Raw genomic sequence first — 27,931 nt, 5'->3', positions numbered from 1 at the left:
CATCCACTGTGATCTCACACTACCGTGTGACCAGTATGGTGGCCTCTATTCGCATACAAGTTTTGCATACTTGAACTGAGGTTAGTGCACTTGGAGGAGCTAAATTTTTTATTTATTTTTTATTTTTATTTTATTTTTTTGAGACAGAGTTTCGCTCTCGTTACCCAGGCTGGAGTGCAATGGCGCGATCTCGCCTCACCGCAACCTCCGCCTCCTGGGTTCAGGCAATTCTCCTGCCTCAGCCTCCCGAGTAGCTGGGATTACAGGCACGCGCCACCATGCCCAGCTAATTTTTTGTATTTTTAGTAGAGACGTGATTTCACCATGTTGACCAGGATTGTCTCTATCTCTTGACCTCGTGATCCACCCACCTCGGTTTCCCAAAGTACAGGCTTGAGCCACTGCACCCGGCCAAATTTTTTATTTTATTGCCATTTAATTAATGTAAATTTAAAAAATGATACTTAATTATTAAAAAATTTTAGATATAACTGGAGCAACTTGGGCATGTTAATCTACCTTTTCAACTATAAACTTTTTGAAATCTAAATATTTATTGAGCATTTCTGATGAAAATTTTGTAGCTGAATTGAGACATGCTATAATTATGTGCAAAATACACACTGGATTCCAAGTCTTCATATGAAAAAATGTAAAAAGATCTCACTAAATGTTTAAAATATTGATTGCATGTTGAAATTACATTTTGGATATATTGTGTTACAGTATATTAAAATTTATTTTCACCTTTAAAATGTGGCTAATTTTGAGTTTTAAATTATATTATTTTTGACATTTCTATTGGCTAGGACATAAAATTACTGTGTCTGTTCTTTGTAGATATTTGTTAAAAGGCAATGTGCTGGTAATGCTGTGGTCTTAAAAAGGCATATGAGATATTTTTGTTTATACATGTATGTATACAAACATACATGTATACAAGTATACATATATGCATGTGTGTGTACATATATGTATACTTGTGTGTGTGACCTCTGATAGCCAGTCTCCCAGATCCTATATCCTGGTTTTCACACCCTTGTTTAGTCGTCTTCTGCATTATACCAGGGCTGGTCTGTGTGGCCAGCAGAAGTCATGGTATGTCACTTTCTGAGAACAGGTTGTAAAAGATAAGAGGCCAGGCACAGTAACTTATACCTATAGTCCCAGCACCTTGGGAGGCCAAGGTGGGAGGATTGCCTAAGGCCAGGAATTTGAGACCAGCCTGGGCAAAGTAGCAAGATCTAATCTCTAAAACAAAAAAACAAAAAACAAAAATTAGCTGAATGTAGTGGTATGCACCTCTTTGGGAGGATGCGGTGGGTCACTTGAGCCCAGGGGTTTCAGGCTGCAGTGAGCTATGATTGCGCCACTGCACTCTGGCCTGGGCAACAGAGTGAGATCCCACCTCTGGAAAAACAAAAATCAGAGCTTCTCTCTTGGATACTCTATCTTTCTTGGACCACTTGCTCTAAGGGACGCTGGCTACCATGTCACGTGGACACTTTGTCAACCTATGGAAAGGTCCAAATTGTGAAGAACTGAGATTTCTAGCAGCGAGCGAGAAATGAAGGCTTCCCAGAAATGATGGGATTGAGCTAGAAGCAGATCCTCCCCAAGGTGGGCCTTCAGGTGACTGTCGCAGCTGACAATTGGACAGCACCTTTGTGATTCTGAACCATAGCCACCCAGCTAAGCTGAGTTCCTGACCCACAGAAACTCTGAAATAATAAGGGATGTTGTTTTAAGCTGCTCAGTTTGCGGTTGTTTGTTATATAACAATAGATAACTAATACGTGATCTAAATGCAAAAGAGGTTTATTGTGCTATGTAATAGCCAACAGCAAAACCAAACCAAACCAGAAATTAATTAAATGTCCTCAAGAGGGAAATTGGTTAAGTAAATGATGACATATTTGCTCAGTGGGATATTAGGTAACTGTTAAAAATGGTGGGTTAGCTGAATCCTCAGGAAAAGTAGCCAGTGGAAGCCCACTAGGGGCTTCACAGAACCACTCAGGGGAATCACACCAAGCACTGCTGACCAGGTACCACATTTATAAAAACATGACATTGTTTTATCCTCCTAATGTTTCATTTTATTTCCTCCTTCTGTTTCCTCTCTCCTCCACCTGCTCTTGTGGAGAATCCCATCATAGTATCTCTGGCCTTTTGCTGTCTAGCCTTTTAAAATATGAATACATGTAAATATGTATCAATATTCTTCCAGCCCCCAAAATTCTAAATTTAAGATATTTGAATTTTTGATAAAAAGTCCTTAAAGAAGGTAAAAATGAAAGTCAAACTCCAAGTGTTTTAATTATCTTGAGGAGCCAAAGAGCATATGATGATTCAGCATTTATCGCTATGGGGCACACTGTGACCTGGAACTCTGGTTCCCGATATCCTTTAGCATTGCCAGTATAACTCATTTTGAGCACTATGACTTGAACAAGGCAGACCTCCTCAGTGCAAAGGCAGAGTAGATGTCCACTTAAGAGTAAGAGATTACCACTTCACTCCTCTGGAATAAAACATTGACATTAATTGTACAGACAATACAGTCTTATGGTGGAAGAAGAAATTTAAACATACAGAATAAAGAAAATCACCACTGAGGGATAACCGCCAAGAATGGTAGTTATCTTTTTTTCCCCTAGATTTCTATGTGTAGACTATATGAAAAAGGCCTTGCACCTGTCTGTTCACCATTTATAAAAAGAATTGGATGTTGGAGTATTCCAGGCAGCCTGGTGTCAGTCTTTCTTCAACAGCATAAATTTGCGTTCCTCACCAGGTGCCCTTACAATGCTTTTTTTATTTGTAAAAATATAAACATCCTAAACTCTCACTTGGAGAACATGCTACAATAAGGCTTAGACTGTTTTATTCTAATATAATGGTGTATATACCATCTAACAAGGGAATGGAGCAGAGGATGGAATGCTCTTTATGTCTTATGTCATGAGATATTCTGTAACACCTCTCTTAGGGAATTAAGGAAGATTACCTTTTGATCCTCCAAATAAGAAAGGAAAAGTTTTAATTGGATGTCATCACTGTCAATCATCATGAATATAATAGAGAAAAGTAGGAGATTTCAAGAGTGGAAGCAGTTACCACATTGTATTCACATATTACAACTGTGGGGGAAAAAATGCTTCTCCCTGGGTTTCCTAAGAGGTTGGAGAACTCTGCAAAACACCCTTGTGAGGCATATATCCTTCTTTAATCTGAGTGTTTTACTCTGATTTATAAAAAGAAAGTATTCATTTGGAGGAATGAGGAGATAAAGGAGGCTGACAGTAAAGGAACTGATTTTTTCTGATGTTAATATAGGTTAACATAATGCAATCGTTTTTCATCTAAAACTGAAAAATTCACTTAATATTCATATGCCATTAAGTTATTTTAGAAAACACGGTTTACAAATAAAAGCACAATATTTCCTATGTGCTATGGGAGCACTACAGTTTGTTTATTCTATGATAAGACTTTTAGTTTATTTTTTTGAAAGAAGGGAACTAGCATAAATAGTACTGAAATGGATAATCAGAATACAGAAATGTTTATCAGTATCTGTGAATATGTCCTTTTGAGAGATTCCTAGAAGTGTAATAACTGGATAAAAAGGAGCAAATATTTTTTAAGACTTTGATACGTGTTTGTAAATTGTGTTTCAATTTATATGCCACCAGCAATAAATGAAGATGGCAGTTTCATCACACCTGCTCATTACTATCAAAACAACACAAAAGATTTGCTACATATAGAAATATAATATTTACTTTATATAGACAGATATCCTCAGAGACAGATATATACTAAGCTATTCTCAGTAGCTAAAGTCTTTGTTGTAGACTGTCTTTAGGACAGTAGATTGCTTTAGAAGGTGTTTACAGATCAGGAAATGGAAGCTTGTGTCCACTGACGGACGATCCTTTGAAACCTAGGAATATCAAGAGAGCTTTGGTTATATTGGCCCATGAGAGATAAATGTTAAATGTAAAATGCAACAACACTGAGGATAAAATTTACCTCTTCAACATTTTTATGTAAAGTTATACTCCAACTGGAAATTATCAGCTTTATAGTTTGCTAGAACTGCCATAGAAAAGTACCACATGCTGGGTAGCTTAAAAAACAGAAATGTATGTCTCTTATAATTTTGGAAGCTAAAAGTTTAAGACGAAGCTGACAGCAAGGTTAATTTCTTCCGAGAGTCTGTCTCCTTGCCTTGTAGATGGCCATCTTCTCTTTGTGGCTTCACGTGGTCCGTCTTCTGTGTGTCTCAGTGTTCTAACCTCCTTTAAGGACACTAGTCACAGCAGATTAGGGCTCAAACTATGGCATTATTTTAACTTACTGAACTTTTAAAATACCCTTTCTCTAAATACACTGACATTCTGAGGTGCTGGGGGTGAGGCCTTCAACATATGATTTTTAAGACACAGTTCAGCTCATAACACCAATATGTTGAACTTTCTAGTTTCTTCTTAAAATGTAATGCAAATAAACAATGAAGCTTACCTATTTATTCACTAATTATTGTAGAATCATTACTGTCTTTTATGAGCATAAAATATGTTGCACACTATTATCATTCTGAATTTATTTTGAAGTTACTCTGTTTACAACACATCTGGTTTTACAGTAAGCAGACACAAAGACATTAGATTTAATAATAATTTTATTTGATCTCTTAAATTTAGTTTACACACTGTATAGAGCATCTTTCACTGGAATACAGAATATCTATTGAAACATCATACATCAGTATGGATGCATCCTCTTGAAATTGGATCGTACATCAGTAGGGAAATTAAAATGAAGTCAAAAGTTTCTCCAAGATATAGGTTGAAAAAGTAAGTAATTTTAAAGACTTAAATAAGGTGATGTGGAGTAACTCTGCTGCCTATCCTTATGAACTGCTGCCAGCTTTGACAGGGAAATAAAATGATACAACTCAGAGAAAGGCTTCCCCAATAAGCTTAACTTCTTACGCTTATAAACATGTCATGTGTGACATGGTTAGTTCCATCGTGGTAACAAGATGGATACACTGAATTTTGACCACCAATGACATAAAATAATTATATAATTCACATTATGAATTCGGTTTGGAAATATGGTTTTTAAATACAGCTTATATACATACACTTAGGTATGCATGTGTTAACTATCAGGTAACTTTAAAGAAATAGACAGTGGTAAGAAATGATGTAAAAACAATAACTTTTTATGTGTATCTCAGGAAGTCATATAGATATATTAGGTAGTCAAATTTATTAGACACTAATGGTGAAGTTGGGAGAAAGAACATGAGCAACTTTACAACATTCAGATTGGGCGTAAGGTACGCAAATCACTGTGACGATCATTTAATTTGTTTTGGAGTGAAATGGTGATTCTGCTTTGCTAAAGTAATAATTGTTGACTTTCATCTGCTTTTGTAAGAATATCTTTTATTGTGGTCAAAACATAAGAAGGATTTGTAGGTCTAATGATACTGCATTACTATGCATATTTAACCATTTCCAAGTAGGCTTCAAATAACGACCTTCCTTTTAAAGCAGAATAACTCTAATAACAACAAAAACACCTTCTGCCCTTGCCCATCTCATCTCATCTCATCTCATCTCATCTCATCTCATCTCATCTCATCTCATCTCATCTCATCTCATCAATATACTGATTTAGCTCTAGAAATACATCTGTAATTAATGAACTGTTTTATGGAATTAATTTCTTCTCCACATTTTCAACCTTGCAGAGAATATACTTAGAAGCGATCAACAAACAAACATGGTGTATTTTTTATGTTGTCAACCCCACTAAATCAAAATTAAGAAAACATTGGAATTTTACAGGTTAAGTACTCTGAGCATTATGATAGTAATGAGACATTTGCAAGCAAGAACAATGAGAATAGTGGAAAATTTCACTTTAGATCACATCAAATGGTGACAATAATACTGTGTTGAAGGATTAATTTTAGTTCAAGTCACTGTACATATTGCATCTTTATATAAATAATACCAATACAAATAGATCTTAGTTGTGCTTGTGGTAGTTTAGTTGTTATTTTGGTGTAAATTTGTTTTAAAGAGTAAGATTAAACTACCACATTTAAAAAATGATTTTGGTTATTGCTTGTTGAGTTATGATGTAATATAAAATTTCTCTCACACTAGTTAGAATGGCAATCATTAAAATGTCAGGAAACAACAGATACTGGGGAAGATATGCAGAAATAGGAACGTTTTTACACTGTTGGTGGGAGTGTAAATTAGTTCAACCATTGTGAAAGACAGTGTGGCAATTCCTCAAGAATCTAGAACTAGAAATACCATTTGACCGAGCAATCCCATTACTGGGCATATACCCAAAGGATTATAAATCATTCTACTATAAAGACACATACATATCACACATGCACCTATATGTTTATAGCAGCACTATTCACAATAGTAAAGACTTGGAACCATCCCAAATGCCCATCAATATTAGACTAGATAAAGAAAATGTGGCACATATACACCACGGAATACTACACAGTCATAAAAAGGATGATTTCATGTGCTTTGCAGGGACATGGATGAAGCTGGAAACCATCATTCTCAGCAAACTAACACAGGAACAGAAAAACACTGTATGTTCTCACTCATAAGTGGGAGTTGAAAAATTAGAACATATGGGCATAGGGAGGAGAATATCACAGTGGGGCCTTATGAAGGTTCAGGGGCAAGGGGAAGGAGAGCATTAGGAGAAATAACTAATGTAGATAACAAGTTGATGAGTCCGTGGCACATGTATACCTATGTAACAAACCTGCACGTTCTGTACATGTATCCCAGAACTTAAAAACTATTTAAAAAATAATAATAAAGCAAATAATCTGTCTTTATGTCAAATAGAATAGTGTCTGGCTTTCAACTTGATTTTTAAAAAATAAAGTAAGATTATATAGCCCACCAAAATATATTCTTACATTGTAAAACATTTTTTAAAAAGGAGCAGGAATACAGTTATCTATAGGGTCTCAATTGGAGTCATGTAAAAATCTTGGTGACTAGTACCTGTCTAAATAACCTATGTTTAATCCATAGCTACATTAAGTACTAGATGGTAATGTTTAAGCAGAAGACTAGCAAATAGAATATCCTTTGTCAGGATCCTTTACCAAGGCTGGTCCCTTATTTTCTGGAATATTCACTCTATGAAAATGATGTCTCATAATTTGGGGGCAAGGGAGTTGTGAAGGGCTGAGGAAGAAAGAGGCCCCTGCCTTTCCCACTGAGTCAGTCAGGTTTGTCAATCTCAACACACAATTGAGGTCAGCCTAAATAGTTCTATCTTGAGAGAGCCTGCCCTGTGCAAGGTAGAACGTTTAGTGGCATCCTTGACATTGACTCAATAGATGCCATACCTCCAGCTGTGACAAACAGAAGTCTTTTCAGAAATTGGTAGGTGTGTATAGCAGTGGGTGGGGAGGGAAATCACTCCTGGTAGAGAATCACTGAATTAAAAGAATGAAATCATGTGGCCAAATTGCTACCCTTCCCCTGACCACAACCACCGCCGCCGCCACCGCCAGTGTATAAAAGAGCTTCTGGTTATCATCGCTTACAAAATACATTGTCCACCCTGTAAGTTTGACTTTTAGAACTTTTCTTATTAAGCCTATAGTTGTTTTATTCTTTTACTTTTTTTCTTTTCTTTGTTGTTATTTTGTTCATTTTCTTTTCATCTTCTCAAGTCTTATTTCCTCCTAATATTAGTCTATCTTAAAGTTTAGTTAAACCAATCTTAAATAGTAAATATGTCTCCTCCTTTCCTTTTTTCTGTAATTTATTCCCATCCTGGGTGTATGTGGCGATCAGAAAAATCAGAACAAGCAACCTTAATCTGATTATAACATCCAGGCTATTCCTAATGGCTAGACGGATATGCACCTTAGAAACTGAAGTTTGCTTACTCTTTAAGCTCAACATAACATGGTTATGTTAGTACCATGTTTCTCTGTGATAAATTCATCATATCCTGGTAGTAATGCTGACTATTCGGAGGTTATACAATCCCTTTACCCCATACTTCTATTTTCATGGCTATTAGACAATTGGGTTCTTATTTGACTTGCGGAAAACTTTGTTTCCTTGTCGTTTAAGGAGATCATCTGTTCCTCTAGTCATGCGAGAATACAAGTAAGCATAGAACATGGAATTATACTTATTAGAAAGAACTTAAAATGCCTTATTTCATCCCTGCCAAAAAAAAAATTACCATTTCTACTTTGACCTCTCTGATGCAAAATTCCTGAATAAAGGCTACCATACATACTTGTGTTTCTCAATTATTTTGGACATAATAAGAAATCAAACACAAGCTAAGGATTTTACACTGATGGGTGGTAGAGTAGAAATATCAGTTATAAATAAGACATAAGTGCATTTAAAATATCAAAATTATTTAATATTTTATAATGATTTTTACATTTCAAATGTTTATAGTTTTAATAGCTAACATCTATTAACCACCTTCTATGTCTCACAAACTGCTCTAAGCAATTTATTTGTAACTACTTATCTAATCTTTACAACCACTTCATTGTACAATGAAAATTCAAGTCTCAGAGAGGGTATGTAAATTGTCTACAATCTGGGCCAACTAGTTACCCAAGAAACCAAGATTCAAATTAAATCTAGGAGATGTGAAATAGACTAGTTTTGGCTATAAAAGAAAGAAGTTGGCCAAGGTGGTTTTATATATATACAATATACATATTTTAAGCAATAACATCCTGTTGCTAAATATTATATGACATAAGTGATGGTGTATGTATGGCTGCACATGTATTTCCTCTGTTTCGACAATAGCATAGGGAACATCCAGAACATAGTAACCTGATTTCCTTCCATCACCCAGTAGCTCCATAGGCATCTGCATATAACAGCAACCCCTTAAATCGCAAGTTTGAATGCAGTTTACTTGGTTATCCACTCAGGTTTCTTCTAGAACTGAAATTCTTTGAGTTTGAGAAGATAAAATATGGAAGAAAATTGCTTATACTTCCACTTTATGGGTGTTATTTTTCATTCATAAAATTTTTACTCCATAATAGTGGTAAAATTTTTACTCCAGAATAGTGGTAAAGATCACAAGACAAATAGATATTTTTCTGATCTTTTTCCTACATCTGGAAATTTAGGCAGATAGAATGTCACAATATCCGAACAAAGTTTGTGGTTTTATTCCTTCTACATTTATTTTTGTAATTATATTTATCATATTTGTAGTGTGAGCTCTCAGATTTAGATAATCTGTGCCTTTTGGTGGGTGAGTTCCTGAACATATTTAGAATTGTGGCACTGCTTCTAATAGAATAACAAACTAGATATAATAGAAACTTGGGGCTTTCACTTAGTAATTCTGTTTTCTCTTTTGATGTTTAGGGTACTCAGTTCATTAGAACATATTTAAATGTATTATGTGTGCCTTCATTCTAGATTCATTGCCTACAAGTTTAAATATTACAGAAATATTATTACTGTAAAAGTATGCCTCTGTTAACTTTAGTGAGTGCTTCACTGCCACTTTTTGATGAACAAACATTATAATCTACTTACCCTGCTTTATCTTTGATTTGAAGCGAATAATTCATGTAGCATTTTTGCAAAGTGATGTTTGAGTTTTTGCATAAAATTGACATCTGCATATATTCTTTCTTTCTATATTTTTTTCTGGGACAGTTTAAGACATAAAGGAACAGAAGTACTTTGGGTTCAAATTGTGAAGTGTTACAGAATATTTGTGTCCTCTCTTTTTTTGTATTAATGAGCTTTAATTAAAAAAAAAAGACATCTTTTTGAAGTTAGTGGGAAGATACACAGTATGAGCAATAATTGAGGTTTAACACTTGTTCTTATATTAGTTTTATATATTAGTATTTCTCAATCTGTGTATTATTAAGTATATTAAGAGAAATATTCTTTTTTTTTGTATTAGGTTCCTGTCCTGAGACCACAGCAGAATGTGCCTTGGACAAAGGTGAGTATGTTTAAAATATATATCAAAATTTCTCCATGAATAAAGTATAAAATATTTTGATAATTATATTACTTTTGCATACTTAGAAATGTTATAGTTCATGTTTATATCATAGAAAATGCACTTTTTTTCTAGTAATATGTAACAGTGAGAAAACATAGAATTAGAAATCTGGTTATCAAATGTATATCATTGCCTGGGTACAGAAAGCCTTAATCCATACAATCTATATTAAAAGAACTCTTGGCCAGGTGCGCTGGCTCACTCCTGTAATGCCATCACTTTGGGAGGCCAAGGCGGGCAGATCACAAGGTCAGGAGATTGAGACCATCCTGGTCAACATGGTGAAACCCTGTCTCTACTAAAAATACAAACATTAGCTGGGCATGGTGGGTGCCTGTAATCCCAGCTACTCAGGAGGCTGAGGCAGAAAAACCACTTGAACCCAGGAGGTGGAGTTTGCAGTGGGCCGATATTGCACCATTGCACTCTAGCCTGAGCAACAGAGCAATATTTTGTCTCTGAATAAATGAATGAATGAATGAACTGTTATCACTAATGCCCTTGCAAGTTAAATAATTGAACTATTCAGAGGTTGATGGAAGGTGTTTAACATGTTTTTAGTGACTCTGATGATGAAATTACTGAAATGGGACATATGAAAGTTAAATTATCAGGCAAGAAATATCTAGAACTATTTAGGTTTTGGGGGAAAAAATAGAGAAACGTATAGAATTAAAATCAATTTGAAAAGAGGAAGAAATCAGGAAAATAAGCACATAAACAGCTCAGTAAACAGTATATAAACATACTACATAAAAGATAGGGGTAATAGTTAAAGGTTAATACAGGTTGCCTGTTATTTCAAACTGGAATGCTATTATGAAAAAAGATGTTATTGAAGATTCTTAAAAAGATCATGAAATATAACCAAATTATAAGAGAGTTGAATAGAAAATGAATGAGGCGAATTAATGTTACATAGAGGGAAACCTGTGAGTTATGAGTAAGGGAGCTAAGATCCCTGAGGACAGTGGTAAAGGAGGATGACAACTGACAAAATAAGTATCACATACAGGAGCTATTAACTAAAAGGCCTTCTCTAAAGAGAAATTAGCAAGGGAAAAACTGCTTGAATTAACACGTAAAGAATTTACTTAGGCTTCAGAATTAGACAGTGAGAGAAGGTTAGGTGTCATTTTTATAGAGATATTTAAATATTGAATAGATTCAGTGTCTGATAATGGTTTCTCTAAAACTTCTCTAGATCAGCTACCCTATTCAAGCTTCTTCCAACCCCATGCATGACTTGATGAGTCACTGTTTTTTATTTTTCCCTGTATTAGAGTAATTTTATATTGAAAAAAATGTTGGGCATTGATAGGTTGTAGTTAAAGGAAAATGTAGACATGTATACTATCATTACTAATTGATGCCTATTCTATTTTATGCAAATATATCAATTGAGGAATTACAATTATATGTACATACTCATATTTTTAATTTGGCTCAAAACATACTGTACATGTTCTGCAGTGTTAGTCATATATAAAAAAAAAGCATCCTTTATATGCATATGTTAATAATTTTCTGAGATCATAAAATTGAAAGCTCTCCCACATATTTTCTTGCCACTATTTTTCGTATAATTTTTTGGTCATTTTCCCTATCTGTAAAGAGACTAATGTGACTTTAGAATATCCAGAGAAAACAAGCCAGCTGATGTGCATGCCAGACGGGGAATGAATGGCTCCAGGCACAAATCTCTGTTGTGTCAAGGCTTTGGCATGACATTTGGCAGGGACTAAATCAAACATAGCACAATGCAAATAATCTCAGTTTCCCATGGATGTGCAGCTTCAACCTTGAGGCTGCTGTTAGTCGGTACTACTCTTTTCTCCTGATATTCCAGAGAATGACATTTCTGGTAATAAATTGAAAACTAAACATTTCCTACATGTTCTTACAGTGTGAAGCTGTGGGGTGATCATGGCTTTGCAATTGGATCTTCCTGGGTTTGAAGTATGAATTTGTCACTTAGTAGCTGTGGAATCCTGGAGAAGCTACCTAAGACATAAAATGAATTTATGAAGAATTATCACAGGGGCTGTGGTGGCATTAATATGATAAAATTATTCTAAAGCATTTCTTATATCTGTTATGTAATAAACATTTAATGAACATTATTTTACTTTTTCCCATTTCTGTAATCAGATTTTGTTTTAAACTTCTTAATCATCTCAATCATCCTATTAATAGAAGAGGAATGACTCTAATATGCATTTGTAAGTTTTAAGTTATGTAAGCACATATGATGTTTGTCTTTGTCATTAGGTGGGCACTCTTTGAAGTGGGGAAACAGTTTTTACCAACTTCCTGCTTATTTTTCAAAATTGAATTTCTTTTTAAAAGAGTTACATGTTATACATAAAGGATCTTCAGGTTTCACAAGCATATCTTGAGTGCATTTGATTTAATTTTATTTTTTTTAGTATGATCAAGGATGGAACACTATATTATAAAATGTAGAAAGATTAGAAAAAAATTATAACTCCATAGCATGCTTATTTTAGTTTAGTTCAAATGTTTCTTTCAACTCTCATTAATAAATGATTATGTGTCATATGTGGCACTAGGTGCTAAATGTACAAAGAAGAAGCAGATATATTCTCTGCCTTCATGGGAGTTATAATCATAGATGGGAAGAGACGTGTAAATACATTCTTTTAACACAATGTGATAATATGCTACAATGGAGAGGTGCTCATGGGATGGGGGTTGTGCAAATATAAAATAAATTTTAATCAATCTGACTTCTTGGAGGAGTTGACACCTCATGTGTTTTAAAAGATGATGAGGAACTGGCCAGATACCAGTCATATATAGAGGCATGAGGGTGAGAAGTTGTCAAGAATGCATAGTATTTAATTATGGGATTGCGTCTATTTAAAAATATGTAATTTACAATTCATTCTGTGATATGAAAAAGAATTAAAGCACCAAGGGAGTTAATAAACTTGTTAATACAAAACTATCATAAAAAAGAATAAGGGCAGTGAAATCAGGACTCTTTTGTCAAACAATGATAATAGCAATAAATGTACAGATTTGAAATTGGGGAGCTGAGTCCTACTTTGTTCTTGAAAGTAGATTTAGATTATAGTTAGGTTATTCTTACAGAGCTAAGATTTACGAATGATGTGTTTATCATAATGTTATTTTTAACATGATAATGGGAAACAATAATAAGGAAAGTTTTATAAATGTTGATAAAATGTGGGATATTTTACTGTTACTAAAATTATAGTTTTGAAGATTTTTTTAAAGACTGCATTCTTAAAATTTATGAAATATTATAATATCATACCCCTTTTATACATATTTATGTAAAACAGATACATATGAGTACTCAGTTATATATTTGATGTGCTTTTGTTAGGGGACAGGGTTCCAGGAACGTGCTTAGAAAAAGACTGCAAAGAAACACACCCATTGTTATTAACAGTGATTATCTCTGTGCGATGGGTATACATTATGGGTGGAAAGTCTCATAAGTGCTGAAGCAGGAGACTGGACCCTCAGCCAGTTCATGTTTGATAAATAGAATACAAAAAGAAGAATATATTTAGAAATAAGTAGCATGAGTGATTAGATATTAATCTCATTGAACATTAAGCCTTGATGAATGCTTTCTTGTACTTTATGCATGATCTTCTAGGAACTTCAGGTTGTTGTGGTCAGGGACTGATAGGGGACACTATGGAATGTGGCCACGAGGCAAGAACACTTAAAACTGTCCAACATCAACTGGTGGCAAGCAGCAGGGACAACCTGTTGAATGCCAAAACCAAAGCTCTCTATCACACCTGCATACGGGTTGCTGGAGGGCATCTAGAATTTCTACTGTAGTGCCAGTGCTTGGGGAAGCACCCACTACTCAGCAAACATGGAAGGAAACATCCCCTGTCCTTGGGCAAGTGGGAGAACACTCCACTCCCCCACACTCTTGAGGAAGGACTGGTATCAGTCAGCCCAACCCTCAGCTACCTGGGGGCTTCATTGTCTCTGTGTGGTGCTGTGCTATATTGGTTACAATCTATGTCTGCTTTCACTCCAACTTCTGCACCTGGTTCCTCTTCTGTAGATAGTAAGAAATAGCATAGTTCTGGAAGTGTTTGTTCTTTCTTGATGGGGATAACATAAAGTGCTGACACATTTCGTTTTCACCTGCTTCGGCTACTTGCAAGCCCTGGACCCCTTGTTCCTTAGACATGAGTGATTTGCTTGACCCTATGAAAAACTGTGGAGGACTCACCCTACGTCCCCTGCCTCCCTATTTTGCACCCAATAAAAGTAAGAGTGTCCAGGCACTCAGGGTCACTAATGGTCCCTATGTACTGGTGGTAATAGTCTCCTGGGCCCAACTCTTTTTTCTCTTAATTTCCATGTATCGTGTCTTTATTTCTACAGTCTCTCATCTCTGCACCTGTAGAGAATACCCCAGACCCAGCAGGGCTGAACCCTGCATACATATGTGTGCTTTCTACTGTTTCTCGAAAGTTTCATGTGTTTTATGTTTTATATGATAAATCCATTGAATAACCTCCAACACACCTCCCATAACACTTGCCTGATGATTCTCATACCTATGTGTAATCCCCTCTTCTTGAGTGGGAGCAGACCCTCTGACTTACTGCTAACCAGTTGACTATGGCAAAGGTACAGAATGCCACTTCTGTTAATATGTCTTGTTATATAGCAAAGGTGATGGAATGACAATCTCCTATGTTATGTTATATGAGACTACATCTTGTTAGTAGACACATTCCTGCTCTCCTCCTGACCATGAAGAAGTAAGCCACTATGTTGTGAGATGGTCTGTGGTGAGGGACACATGGCAAGAAACTGGCTGCCTCTAAGAGATCAGAGTGGCCCCTGAGAGTGACCTTTAGCCAGCAACCAGCAAGAGGTGTGAAGGCTCGTAACCCTACAGGTAGAAGGAAATAAATTTAGGCAATAATCTGAGTGAATTTGGAAGTGGATAAATTACCAGCTAAGACTCCAGATAAGAATCTAGTCTTAGCTGACACTTGGACTATAGTTTTGTAAAGGTCCCAGCTAAGCTGCTCCTGGACCTAACCACAGAAACCGTAAGATGATAAATGTATATTGTTTTAAGCTTCTAAATTTGTGGTAATTGTCATGCAGCAGAAGAAACTAATGGCTTTGGACATAATTGTGTCCCTTCACAATTCATATGTTGAATATCTAATTTCTAATGTGACTGTATTTGAAGACAGGGGTTTGAGGAGGTAATTAAGATTAAGTGAGGACATAAAGGAAGGGTCTTAATTGGATGGAATTGCTGGCTGTGTAAAAAGAGGAAGAGATCTCTCCTTCTCTGTGTACACACACAAAAGAGAGATCGTGTGAACACAAAGCAAGATGGCAACCACTAACAAGCCAAGAGAGGACGCTTCAGAATAAAATCTGCCTTGTTGTCACCTTGGTATTGAACTTCTCAGCCTCCAGGAATGTGAGATATAAATTTCATTTGTTTGAGCCACTTGTTCTGTGGTATTTTGTTATGGCAACCCAAGCTGATTAAGGCAAATTTTGACATCAAGAAATAGGGTGCTGTTATGACTAATGCCAAAAAATGTGAATGTGGCATTGGATCTTGATAATAGGTAAAGGCTAGAAGAGTTCTAAGCTGCATGATAGAAATATGTGAGGTTCTGATATAGTCTTATATAGAAATGAGGATTGTGTCAGTGGAATCTGGAAGAGAATCAATCCTTGTTGTAAGGCAGCAAAGAACTTGGCTGAATTGCATTTTAGTGTTTTGTGGAACTTGTGAGCAATAAAATTAGATGTTTAGCTAAAGAGGTTTCAGAACAAAGTGTTGAAAGAGTGGCTTAGTTCCTCTTGATTGCTATAGCAAAATGTCAGAGGAGAGAGAGGAATTGAAGAACAAATTGTTAAGCCAAAATAAAAGAACTAAAACTTAAAGATTTGGAAAATTTTCAGTCTGTTTATATTGCCAAAATGAGACAGCATGCTCTGAAGAGAACACCCAAGAGTGTGGTTAGACTGTCACTTCAAAAAGAGCTTTTGGGGTTATACCAGCTGAAATGCTGCCAGTTTTTCACTGAAAGAACATAGATGGGACAAAATGAAGAAAGGATCTTGGACATGACAGAACAATAGGGCATTTTGTCTGCAAACATGCACTATTCTTCCATGAGGGAAGGCATCAAGGCCACTGCCTCAGTTTCAACAGGCCAGAAAACCTCTGTTCAGAGACCTGAGGGCAGGACTGCCCTGGAGAGATGTAAGGGTGGGGTCTTCTATAGGCTTGGAATTCAGACCCTGGCCTCTAACTATAGAGGTGGTGCTGCCATCCTTGATCTTGGACTTTCTAGCCTCCAGAACTATGAGAAAATAAATTTGTGTTTAAGTCATTCAGTCTATGATATTTTAAGGCAGCCCAAGCAGACCGATATACCAAAGCAATGAACATAGAAATACTATGTTTTACAAAATTGAAAGATCAAATTACAGTGGAAAAGGGAGGAGCATGGAATAAGTCCCCAGATTTTGATGTAGGCAGTTGGGAGTAATTCTGTTCAGTTTATGTAGAAATAGAGAGGAAAAAAACCAGCCGATTTGGGGGAATAATAATGAATAGTTTTTGTTTTTTTTTTAATTTCACTGAAATTTTGATTTAGATAATTTTACATTCACATCCAGTTATAAAAGAAGAGTCTTTGTACACTTTGCCAAGTTTTCCCCAATGGTAACATTTTGCAAGACAATGTACAATACCACAACCAGCATACTGAAATTGAGATAACCACCAATGTTGTTCAGATTTATGCGGTGCCCATTGTAATCACTTTTGTCTTTATTAAGTTCTATAAAATGCTACCACCTTTTAAGTCTCAGTATCCTTCCCACATTGTAATCTCTAGAAGTCCAGACAATCAGGAGGCTGGACATATAAGTCTGAAGTCCCGAGAAGCAATAGGATAGAAATAAACATTATGAACATGTGAAGGTATTGGAGCAGGTCTTGGAGGGAAAATAAATCAAGGCCTCATGTCTCCTTGAAATACTAAATAATGTTTACCCTCAAAAACATTACCATATGTAAATAAATACTTTTGTATTTCCTGGACGTTGTCTTATGTCAAATGCTAAGGTTTTCTCACCTATCATACACCTTAAATACTACCAGCTTTGGAGTTGTTTCAGTCAGATGTATGAATGTTTTCAGTAAAAAAAAATGAATTTATTTTTGGTATGTGCCATAGACACAGGGAGATAGAAAAAACTTGCTGAGGCTACAATCTGGAACTCAGATTACACAAAGAAATAGGGTAATGATATCTACTTAGTAACGAGATCCTTCTCAAGACACTGTGAGAAACTTCGGAGGGAAAATGCATTATCTGGAATGTCAAGCAGTAGACAGTCTTAGCAATCTAGTTTAGCGGGCAGTCCTGGAAGTTTAACATGGGCAAAATGTACACCACCAGCTTAGAGGAGAAGGAAAGAAAGATAAATTTGAAAGCACAGAAAGAGTAGAGCACATTTGTCTATAGAGGAGATTCAGTGACAAAGTAACAATTTATCATTTAAGACAGTCCTTGACTGTTTGAAGAAGTTTGCATCATTTTCTGAATTTTATATTACAGACTAAGTTTATACTTAAAAGTTAAAACTAATAAAATACTGGTGCTAACCAAACAGAAGTCCACTCAATGGAGCAGTGGCTGGGAGGCTCCTCAGCTGTACTAGCATTAACACTTTAATTGCTGAGTTGTGGGGGATCCTGGAGGAGAAACCAAGACTATAAGAGCAGTGGGGGATGGGGTTTGTGTCAGTTAGTGCCTGTTTACCAATGGTATATAAGTAGTTTAATATTTTAATAACCAACGTACCCATTACCAGTGCAGACTGATTGAACACAGGCTGGACCATATGTGTATTACTATAGGATCTCAGGGGTATCAGGCTAGGAATAGTTGACTGTGAAAAAGGAGCTAAGGACCTACTTGCTCAAAGATAGAAATTAAGGAATAGGTTATTTTTGAAAATTATTTTACTATGAGAATCATCAAAATTTTAATTAGACTTTGATTAAAAGTCTGAAATCCTAAGAGTATAAAATGATGACTTTTTTAACACCACATTCCATTCTCTGACAACATTTCTTTCTTACTGGGTAGTGTACTTGCTACCTTAATCACATTAGATGATTCTATAGCTTTTCAGTCACTTTTTGTTATTGAAGTGTCTTATTGCTAAGAATTGGTTCTGATTATTTAATAATTCAACCTTATATTTGATTCAGAGATATTCTCCTTGCCTGGACACAAGAGAGACTTCATATTTTAGTTGTTTTGAATATATGGGGGGGTGGGAGTAGTGGGATAGGCTTGAAGCTGGGTAGGGATCAGGGAATGGTGGGAGGTTCTGGAGCATCATTGCTTTCTCACATCTTTTTCTGCTTCCCTGCTGTCCGTCTTGGTTGAAGCAAGAGAGGAAGTAGGGATACAGTCCTTCCGTATGTTACTGACTCTCCTTTGTTGGTTGTCACCATTGTTCTATCTTTGATCTTATGTGTTTCTGAGAATCTGAAGCTCACGTGCTGCCTCTCTCACAATCATTTGGTGATTCTTCAGATTACTTCTTGAAGGCACTTTTGTAGTGTCGCCTAATGTGGCAAAGCTGGCTGAGGTTTGACCTTCTCCTGCCCATCCCTACCCCTCATCAGCCACCATCACAGGTTGCCATATAACAGTCTTCACATATGAGAAGGTACATGGTTTCCGTTGCTTTAATAAAATAAGAATTGCCTTAAAAATAAACATTAATAAAAGTATACAAAAGCCAAGTGAATGGAAGTAAGAGCTACATTGAATAATGTATGTTTTCTTATAAGGAAATAAGTGATGTTTTTGTTCAGGAATAAAAAGAAAGTCTGCTATGGGAGAAGGCAATTTTTTTTTTTTTTTTTTTTTTGCCGCTTATGAGAACTTGGCAGTTCAAATACAGCCCACAGGAGTAGGGTGTGTTTGCAATACACCCAATCAATCAGAATTATTTGCGGAATTTCTCCCACCAATGGGAAAGGCTCACCAGCAGATATGGCAATGGAACTACCCAAATGTAAGCACTGCTAAGTTGATAATAATTAGAACTTAGATCAGAGATTGGAGGATTCTACCAAGAGCATCCAGGAAATGGCTTCACTTGGGCTCCGCAATGTGCAAAGAAGGAAGTGAAGTCAATAGTGACAGGGTGGCAAAAATTAGGAGAGTCAAAATTCTTAGTTATGATGAACAAGATGCTTAAAAGTACATACATTTGTGGAAGAATGGCTTAACATGTATATCTTATGAATTTATGATGAAGATTCTACAGGATAGGCATATCCTATCTTATATTTTGATGGGAAACTGAATAATAGAATGCATAATATGTGACAGACAAACTCAGTTTTAGCTGATCCCAATCCCCTTATCCTTTCTATAAAATTCTTGCATCTAACATATAAAAAAGAGAATGGGAAGATTGGGTTATAAGGTGGTTTTGATCAAAGAAGAAATAATTATGTTATCATAAATTGGTTTTCTGAACTTTCAAGTGTTATAACTTTTTCTGAAATGTTTTTCTTCCCAACTGAGAAAGTAACTGAACAAAAATGATACCACAAAATTTACATAAAATATCAATTTGTTTTTTCAAATTCCTAAAGTTAGTGTTTTCAGTTGCTTATGAAAGACTTCTTTAAGCCCAGAAGCTGCTGTGTTAAAAATTGCAGATGCCAATGTATACTTCCTTAGATCTTTTGTGTTTTATCATGAAATTTAAACAGTTTTATGTGCGCAAAGCAGAGCTACTATTTACATGAAACCTAACTGAAGATTTCATGAAACCTACTATTTACATGAAACCTAACTGAAATTAACTATTTTCAAGCAGAGAATAAAAGGTGAAATTGATTAGCCTCCTTTGAACTTTTACTTTTTCTATTATGAAAAACTGCTAAGGAATGATCAGAAAGGACATCTTGGTACACTGCCCAATCTTTCTAACAGGGCCTGAATTCCTGTTAAGTTTTCCTGTCATATTAAGTAGACCATCTAAGATAAAATAATTCTGTAATAAACATTCTTTTAGTTGGTTTGAAGAAAACAGTGATTCTATAAAAATGTTTTATGAAACACATTCTTGTAGAAATTTTCCAGGTAAAATGAGCTTTTTCAAAAAAGTAATTTGAAAACCACCTCTTCACACCTGTATGCACCACATGGTCCTGTGGGAGATGTAGCATGTCTTTAGTACAACAAAGACATTGAAAACTTCTTCAGTAGAAAGTTAATGTTTTATCTAGAAAAATTTGGAGCTAGCATTACCACACAGGAAGCAGTATTTTGTAATTTTTAAGAGTGTGGTCTCTGGAATCTGACAGGGCTTAATTGCCTGATCTAATTTTATTATTGAGAAAAAATTCATATACCATAAAAATAACCATGTAAAAGTGAACAGTTCATTGGCATTTAGTACATTCACAATGTATTCACAAACTCTAGTTCCAAAACATTTTCACTACCCCAGAGGGAAACTCTGTATACACTAAACAGTTGTTCCCCATTCTTCCAACGCCCACCCCCAATCTGCTGCAGTTGAATAAATGGTGTGAACGTACTGCTTACCCTTTTTAAGGCTCAGTTTCCCACTTACTTCTATATAAATAGAAATGGCTGTGACCTTATATGGTGGTTGTAAGCATTCAGTGAAGTTACCAATAAAATGAACTTAAACCATTGCAAAAATTAAATAAATGTTAAAATGTTAAATTTGTGTAGCTCTCTTTTGAGTCCAAAGGAACTGGTGTTTAGAAAGCACTCTTCAGGAAGTGTAGATCAAAGCCATCACAACAGACAAATACTGAGAGAGAAGCCATAGACATTTTGTCTTATTGAGAAGCTAAGGAATCTCACATAACCCTCCAATGCTCCTGCAAACTCAGTTAGAACCCATGTTCTTCTGTCATTCCTCATAATATTCTTGCTAAAGTGGCTTGAGTCAGGATTAGAACAGAGAGGTGTTAAAAGAAGAGAGTTTTCCAAGTATTCTCAATCCGAAAATAAGAGGAATATAAAGGTTTTATGAAGGAAAATGCATTTCTTCAGTATTAGAATTGAAGGAGATTAAACAGATGACAGCAGCTCTAACTTAGGTCTAATTATTTTCCACTTGATAAGACTGGTTTTCATGATTATAAAATTTTTAAAAGTGTCATTGACATGGAAAAGCAAACTATAAAATGTTTTATAATTATTTAATTTAATTATAGGTATAGTTTTATATAAATTGAATATTATTTGATAGGGAGTAGATAGTTCTAAAAGTATTTTTACTGAAATGAGAGCAGTAATTCCTATACTGTATCAGAACCTTGGGTGTTTTTCATTTCTTTTATATAATTGTTTAAATTTGCACATGTCTATATGCTACCTTACTAACAGAAACAAAGCAATCGAGCTGTATCAAATAATGGGAGCGATGGATTACAACTATACTGTATTTGATATTTTACCCAATTTTTCTTCATGGTTGCTGGAAGCACAAACTTTTAGAAAAATATCAAACTGATAATGAACTTTAAGCAGATCAGCTTGCCTCCAAAAACCTGAGGAAGAAAGCATAAGGAAGAGTTTCAGGAGCTCTGACTTATTCTTCCAAAAATACAATTCGCCCTTAAACTCTGTTAACATACAGCAAACTGAAGCTGTCAGTTCCTTTTTCCTGTATTTCTAGTACAATCGTTCTCAATCTTTCCTTTTAAAACAATTGATTGATTTAGAATTCCTTCCCAAATTCTACAAAAGCTAACAACTCAGTGATTTTTAAAGGGAGATGATATACACTGGGAAGTTCAATTTCCTTCTCCTGATCGTCATCTTAGGTCTGCACACTTTTCATTTGCCTCCAAAACCAAAAGATGAAAGATCTAACTGGGGTTCTCAAACCTGAGTCATCTTGAGATCTTGTTTAATATGCAGTTGCTTGGATATCTCCTCCAAATGTTTTATTCCTTACATCCAGAATGGGCTCTGTGACTCTGCAGTACAATGTTCCGGATTATATCAAAGCAGATGATTCTGCTTAAGTCAGTATTAGAACAGAGAGGTGTTAAGAGAAGAGAGTTTTCCAGGTATTCTCAATGCGAAAATAAGAGGAATATAAAGTTTTTATGAAGGGGAATGCATTTCTTCAGTACAAGATTTCTGGTTATATTCAAAGCAGATGTTTTGAGAAACACTGGGAGCTTTAAAGTCCTTAAAGTCTAATGTGGTTTGCAAAAATTAAAAAAAAAATTTCTTTCATCATTTTCTTCTAAAAGCATCAGTAATTCTTCGTAGCACCTTTCCTTGAAAATGTGATTGGTGATTTAAGTAGAATATGACAGCTTATCCAGCATTACCAATCACATGGACTTTTCCCACATGCTAAATGTAGAAACAATTGAACAATCTACTTTACATAAATTTTCTTTTTAGAATATAGTCCAAGTACTCACAACCAGTAGAAGAATTAAATCTTTCAATTATACTTTGTGATTAGATTAATGTGATTTCAACAAAATAGTGCTCTTAAAAATAATTTAGTACACAGCATGCAATATCAGTATATTTATATGTAACAGGTACAGTTTGTTATTTTCAGTAAAATGTCTCAAAGATGCTAAAGCATATTTCTCCAAACATCCTTGTGAAGCAGTCAAGAACTATTATTTATCACCATTTGGAGAGATGGAATCACCGAGCTATTAAGTAACTTGAAGAGGGTCACAGAGTCAGTGACTAAGCCAGAACACACACTTTATCACGTAGCTCCTTGAAGAGTAATTTTCTCAACAAATCCCATTGCATGTATTTCTTCCTGTAAGAGTTTACATGTCATCCAATTTTCTGGGATATTCTTCATTACAAGGCATATAAGAATTTGTACTCTCTGTAAGTTTGAAAACTAGAAACAGGAAGTCATGTGAAAGTCTGTTTTTCAAAGACTCTTTTATTCCTCTAGTTCCCTTGTCATTAACTTGTTTCATAGAACACATATTCCAGCCATCCGTCCAAGCAACCGGTTTTTACTGAGCGTATTTAATATGTCTAGCATTCTGCTAATAAATAGGTTAAAGTTCTTGTCCTCAGATCATCCAGCCTTGTAAAGAAAAAGACACACAGACAAATGGTACAATATAACAATGCCCATATTGGATGTTGGAGATCTAATGAGCTTACAGGAAGAACACCAGAGTCTATTTGAAGAAATAAATCCAAGGAGGTTTCTTAGAAAATAGGAAAATTGAACTAGGTTCTTAAGGGAAGGATTCACATGGATTCAATGTAAGAATAGGGGCATGAAAAAGGGAAGACTAAGGTAAATCCTAAACATAATGCAGTCATATTCCATCTGAGATATAAATGGAGACCTCTGAATTTAAAATTTAGGGACCTAAGAATTACAGATGTCATTTTCAGCCAGCACTTGCAACACATTGGGCCTCCCTTTTTGAGGCCTTGATACCTTCCAAGATGAACAATGTTGATCACACCTGCTCTAATGAACTTTCATACTCTAAGCTAACCCCATTAAAACAACTATCACTCCGGCAGCCTGTTTATTTATAAAACCAAAGCTTTCTATATTTTAAAATGTATGACAAGCTAACAGAAAAGTGAGCTAGTGTTTTTAAATGGTAAAAAATGAACAAAGGGAGCAGTCACTCCCCACATTAGCCTTGTATGCTTTAACCTGAAGGGTATTTTTGCAACCAAGAACAGAGCCCTCAAAATATAATGGAAACACTGACAGACACTTAACTATACCAGCTCTGGTGGGTCCAGCCATAATTCACTTCATAATACGAATTGATATGTTGTCCAGAGGGGTCCCTGTATTGGTGTTATTGAGTGTTTTCTGAAAAGCTCTGGTTCTGGGCTACAAAGCCACAAAATGAAACTGAATGATTCTTTCTGGAATAGATTCTGTACTGGGCCCCTCAATTACAGTGGTGATATCCTTGGGGCAAGACAACATGGAAATGTCCTATACAAGCTGAAAATGTAAAATAATAAACCAAAGTGAAAAAAGCTAATGCAATGAAACAAAGTTTGTTGTATTAAGAATCTAATATTTCTTCTCATAAGCATACTTAAAAGCAGAGCACACCAGAGGTGAAAGGGGGCAGCTTGCTTTAATTTAAGTGGGGTTAGTTGTTAAGTAGAGAACAAGTACACTCTGTATTTGCAAAATCATGCAAGGGGCCAGAGTTCAGCCATTCCAGAGAACTTGCCAAGCAAAGTATGCTGTGTGTTTTATAATAGAATACAAATGACCTCAATCTGAGGTAGCAGTATTTCTAAATACCATTTAGGGCTTTAATGGCTTGTCCTAGAAAGGTCGTGCCAGGCCATATTTAATGGATCTTCTAAACAGTGTAAAAAGATTTTTCTAAAACTGTATACAGCTAATAATTTTAGTATAAAAATAATCACCCTCTGTCCCCACTGTATCTCCTTCCTCAAATGAAACATTTGAGGTTTCTTTAGTTTAAATGTTGAACAATGTCATTTTCTTCTCTCTGGATCCGAGTCCCCTCAATCTTGGTCTTAAGGTTCCATGTGCAGAGTGGGAGTTCTGATAATTTAAAAAGCAACACAGGATTCTGAAAATCACACTTACAGAATTCGGAAAGGCACACTTCGTTTTTACAAGAAACTAGTAACAAGGATTCTAGTGTCAGTTTTTCAGTGTAAACTGTATAACCTTGAGTTCATTATAACCTCTATTGGTCTCAATTTGTTCATCTCTAAAATGAAGGTCACAGACTATCTTTTACGTTCTTTAATGTTGTTCCATGATAGCATTTAAGCCTGCTAATGAATTACTTAAATATCGAAGTCCACATTAAGCCTTATGGAAAAGCATAACTGGCAAGATTTTCCTCTCAATTACTTGTGCTAATAGGGGCCAAAATGGCATGGATACTTTAAATTCACAGATAATCCCCAAACTTCAATTTAGCTAAGTGTTCCAACCTCCTCTCCTGCCAAACCATTTACCGGGGATTGAAACAATTAGCATACACTGGTGTGACATGTATCTCCCCTTTGTAATTCCTCCTTCTCTACTGCCTTACCACTGGGATATTTTCATATTTAAATTTCTAAAAATAGAAATGAAGAATAAATAGAATATAGTTATTGTATAATCTACCAATTGGTTATCTTTCAAAATATCCCACCACTGTTGTTATTTTTACTAATAATTTGTTAAGAGCTTATCCTTTGTCACATATTATAAATCACTTTATTTAAACCCCACCATCACCTTTTGAGTCATGTATCAGTCGTTTTCTAAGCCTGCTATAGCAACGTACTACAAACAGAATGGCTTAAACAATAGAAATTTATTATTTCATAACTCTGGAGGTGAGACATACCCCCTCCCAGCTCTGATGCTGTGCTGGCAATCTTTGGCATTCCTTGGCTTGTAGATGTATAATTCCAATCTCTATGTTCATTTTCACATGACATTTTCATTGTGTCTTTGTTCTTCACATATTCTTCTTTTTAAAGGGACACTAGTTATATTGGATTAGTGGCCCATCCTATTTCAATATGACCTCATTTTAATTTGATTTCCTCTGTTAAAGTTTCTCTTTCCAAAGAAAGTCACATACTGAGGTACTGGTGGTTAGGACTTCAAACACATCTTGTTTTGAGGGTGACATGATTCAATTCATAACAGGTAGTCATTCCCATTTTAAAGATGAATTAACTAAGGTTCTAATGTTGGATTAATTTGTCTGGAGTTATTAAGCCAGTCAGTAGTGTAGTTGGAATTCACATCCACTCTTCAAAATTCTTAATGTCTCCAAGCTTTGAGCAGTGATTAAAAAAAAAATGAATAAATAAGCCTGGACCCAAAGTCCTCTTCCAGGGGACCTATAGTAATTTTAGGAAGTCCAATAATGGGGTTTACTTGTAAATATATATATTTTTAAAATTCAATACTTAGTGAAGATTTTAAAACAGCACCTGTGAGCACTTTTCTGTTGGTTTTATTATGTAGATGTGAGTGTGCATATTTTGTATCTTCATTCAAGGACCCATCTACTGTGGCAGAAGACGGCCCATGCACATTCTGAAGTCATGTAAGAATTTGCACTGGAAAATCAAAATTAAGCACCATATTTCCGATTTTTTTCTCCAGTGATTTAATGTACTTTAATGATTGCTACATGTAAAGCAGACTGGCTGCTCATTAATCTTGTTCTGCCCTGAGCACCTCCATTCGATGTCCTAATCAGAAATGGAATCGGGAAGAACCTTGGACCTTTGGAGCAAACATATAGGCTTCAAGAATTAGGGAAGGAGAAACAAAATTTAGAGATTAAATAGAAAAGTTTCTATTAAGCCCTGAGTCCCTGGAGTGCATAGTGTTCCTCACCTCAGGATATCTTGTTAGTGGTTGAAGTTGTTTCAGTTATTTAAGATTTCTTATATGTTGTTAAAGGGCAACCTGCAGAAGAAACTACACACGCAGACACATACATACACCCCTAGTGCAATCCTCTGTAGGAAGTTACAGAGTTTCATGTTATGGTTCAATGTTAATCTGCTTTGCTCACCCTTTGCTTTAAAGAACTCTTGCTGAGATTGGTTATGGTAAAGCAAGTAGAAGTCTTTTTGCAGAATTGGGTAAAACAAAGAGAGGAGTTTTGGACCATGTTTTCTCATCAAAGAGAATGTGTGGTAGAGACATCATGGTTTGCATATGTCTAAGCCATGGGAGTCTATTAATTTCTCTGTAATGGTGCTGTAGATTAAATGTTTAATCTCTATTTCCAGCTATATTTTTTGGATTGCTTGATTAAAAAAAAGACAATTTTTAAAATTTGTGATTGCCTTTCACATTATTTTTGAGGATTTCAATAATAGATAATCAGTACATAATTGCCAGAATAAATTTAAAACATTTAAATAATCATCACCTTTGATTGCATTTAGAATATTCACTACAGAGAACAATAAAGGAGTTGGCATATTGGCAAAACCTTTGCAATTTGTGTAAATAATGGTGTAATGTTAAGTAAAATTGATTTGCATTAATCATACAAAAGTTGATTTTTCATAGTTGTTACCAATTAAAATACCCATCTTCGAAACCCCAGAGCTTTTGTTATGAAGGCTATGCAAGTAGCTCCACACACATTCATCAACGTACAAGCATCTTTTATATTTTATATAATAAAACAATAAAATATTTTTATATTAATAATATAAATATTACTGGGTATTTCAAGTGACCTTAGCTAAATCCAACTGCAACTTTATGAAACTTGGTTTTTCTTCTTCTTTCTTCTCCTCTTTTTAATGGATGATGGGAGAACAGAGACAGGAAGCATGACTCACCTGAGAGCGGTTCTAATAACTGTACTCCTAACTTTTGCCTTATGAGGTTTCCAAATGAACCGTCAGACTCTTAATATAAATCCCTTCCTGAGGCCTGCCTTCCTTAAAAAAATTGGAACACAGAAAAAAATGATTTATTATTAAAAGGGCATACCTCTTTGACCTTCTGGTGTGGACATTCTGTGGATTCTATGTAGAATATTGTTTTGGTATGGAGTCGTGAAAGGAATTAAGACTGTTAAACAATTATTGATCTGATAATAATAAATATCTGATGATGTCATCCAGTGTTTTATTATAGTCACTGCTCTTAGGGTTTAGGGGATCAATAAATAATCCCCTGTTCTTCCCCTCCTGAGCTTGGAATCACTTCAGAATTAAGA

At 35.4% G+C, this 27,931-nt stretch overlaps 1 protein-coding gene across 36 annotated transcripts in view; it reads left to right on the top strand.

Annotated features, from left to right (window-relative positions):
- The window catches only part of PTPRD (protein tyrosine phosphatase receptor type D), a 2,336,513-nt gene that overhangs the window by 872,959 nt on the left and 1,435,623 nt on the right, over positions 1-27,931 (top strand). For all 36 annotated transcript variants that reach the window (XM_078368970.1, XM_035293431.3, XM_078368938.1 and 33 more), the window contains exon 5: positions 10,006-10,047. The gene's annotated coding sequence lies outside the window, so the exon portion shown is untranslated. The remainder of the gene's footprint in view (positions 1-10,005; positions 10,048-27,931) is intronic.

The sequence above is a fragment of the Callithrix jacchus genome, chromosome 1, assembly GCF_049354715.1.
Source record: "Callithrix jacchus isolate 240 chromosome 1, calJac240_pri, whole genome shotgun sequence".
Lineage (NCBI taxonomy): Eukaryota > Metazoa > Chordata > Mammalia > Primates > Cebidae > Callithrix > Callithrix jacchus.
This window is presented reverse-complemented; position numbering and strand designations above follow the sequence as displayed.